We start from the raw sequence: 2,585 nt of genomic DNA on the forward strand, positions 1-2,585 counted from the left end.
ACCTTAGTCTCTAGACTGACATTGTTGCTTTCCTGCACTCTGGAGAGGTCCCTGACAGCAGATTTCCCAGTGCAATTCATCTCTTGATTGCCTGACTGCTGGTGTTAAGAGTGTTGATTGTGGAGCTGAGCAAGCTGTGATTGTTAACAACTTCAATCTCTTCTCCATCTGTGATGGTGTTGCCACTTGGCCCAGTGGTGAAGTTTTCTGTCTTCTTGATGTGGAGCTTCAATCCATTCTGAAGACTACAGTCCTTGACCTTCTGCAGCAAGCGCTTCAGGGCTTCAGTTTCAGCAAACAAGGTTGTGTCATCTGCATAATGTATGTTGTTGATGAATCTTCCTCTAACCTTGATGCTACATTCCTCCTCCTAAAGCCCTGCTTCCTGAATGATCTGTTCTGCATATAATTTGAAAAGGTGTGGAGACAGGATGCATCCCTGATTTTCGCCTTTCCTTGTTGTTGATTGCCTTCCAATCAAGCACAACTCATAGCAACCCTATGAATAAAAGGCCTGAAGCCCCTCTACAACTATCGACATTTATCAAAGTTAATAGAGTTTCCAGAGGCATGTTGTTTAGGAGGTGGATGCCACTCCTGCTTCCAAACTTGTCATAGTTTGGTATTGTTGATTTTTAACTACTCCTTTCAAATAAGAGATAAAGAATTCATTTCTGAGTTCAATGTGTCTAAGGGCCACATTTTCAAGGTTACTACCAGTCTCAGAGAGTTGGACAATGACAAGGGAGGACAGAAGGAGAGTTGATGCCTTTGAGCTGTGGTGCTGGAGAAGAGTCTTGAACATACCATGAACCATCAAGAAAACAAATAGGTCTGTCTTGGAGAGGGTGAAGCCAGTTTCTTCTTGGAGGCTAGGTTTTCAAAGCTCCATCTCACATATTTGAGCATGTGGCCAGAAGGAACTGGTCTTTGGAGAAGGGCATCATGCTTAGAAGGGTGGTGGGACCAGAAGATGAAGACAAGCTTTTAAGTAAGCATACTGTTGTGAAGCCATGCATTTTCATCCCAGTAGAAATTGACAAAGTAGGTTCTATACACTCAGTATAACAGCACTAATTTTGTGTAACTTGAATATAATTATTTGACATCAACTGAGCAACAAGACAATTTATAAAAAATTTTTAAAGTTTTATTATTTTTATTTTATTATTTTGTGTGTGTGTGTATGTGTGTGTACAGTCAAATTGGATCTGACTGGTATGGAGGCAATTGCCCCTCCTTCTCGGGCAGAGCATCTGGTGGATTCGAACTGCATATCTCTGGGATTGCAGTGCAGCTTCTTGCCACTAGGCCACCAGAGCTCCCCTGCAACAAGATAATTTGAAATTTTCAAACACTCTGAATTCCTAAATTTGGACTTTTAAGCACATAGTTCTTAATTACAGTACCAAAAATATTTGCAGGTAAGTAAAGATGCTTGCTATCTTAAGAGGTTTAATATTGATTGCCTATTAATTTTAATTTAACATTAACAACATTTTTGTTAATGCGTTATGCGGATGACACAACCCTGCTTGCTGAAACTGAAGAGGACCTGAAGCGCCTGCTGCAGAGTGTCAAGGACTGCAGCCTACAATATAGATTGAGGCTCAATGTCAAGAAGACAAAGATTCTCACCACTGGACCAATAGGCAGCATCAGGATGGATGGTGAAGAGATTGAGATTGTACACAGCTTTAGTTTGCTTGGCTCCATAGTCAACAGTCTTGGCACCAGCAGCCAGGAAATTAAAAGGCGCATTGCCATAGGAAAGTCTGCTGTTAGGGACCTCTCCAAAGTACTGAAGAGCAATGGTGTCTCTCTGGAGACTAAGGTGCGTCTGATACAGGCTTTGGTCTTCCCAATCACTTGTTATGCATCAGAAAGTTGGGCAATGACCAAGGAGGATAGAAGGAAAATTGATGCTTTTGAGCTGTGGTGCTGGAGAAGAGTATTGAGAATACCATGGACTGCTAGGAAAACAAACAGATTTGTCCTGGAAAGGGTTAAACCGGGTGGCTCCTTAGAGGTAAGGATTCTGAGGCTCCATCTAACATACTTTGGACATGTTGTGAGGAGAGACCGGTCCTTGGAGAGGGACATCATGCTTGGGAGGGTGGAGGGACAGCGCAGGAGAGGAAGGCCCTCTATGAGGTGGATTGATTCAGTAACTGGGATAATTGGGGTGGGAGTGTCAGAGATGGTGCGATTGGCACAGGACAGAGCGGAGTTTAGTGCTGTTGTACATAGGGTCGCTATGAGTCGCAAATGACTCGACGGCACATAACAACAACAACAACAACATTAATTTAGATGTGAATTTTAAGTATTTGCAGTCTTGAAAGAAGTGTACACGGTGTGCATTTTAGAGGCAAGATGGTGAAACTTCCTTCCATGTACTCTGGGCATGTTGTCAGGAGGAATAGCATTCCTTGGAAAAGGATGTCATTCTGGGAGAGGTGGAGAGTCAATAAGGAAGACTCTACAAGATAGCTTGACCCGGAAGTGCAAGATTCCAATCCGTTTCATAGAGGTGCTTTGAGTCATCAACATTGCCTTGACAGCACATAACAACAAATAGAAAA

This window comes from Elephantulus edwardii, unplaced genomic scaffold, assembly GCF_000299155.1.
Source record: "Elephantulus edwardii isolate Elephantulus edwardi_28Jun2011 unplaced genomic scaffold, EleEdw1.0 scaffold00404, whole genome shotgun sequence".
In the NCBI taxonomy this organism is placed as follows: Eukaryota; Metazoa; Chordata; class Mammalia; order Macroscelidea; family Macroscelididae; genus Elephantulus; species Elephantulus edwardii.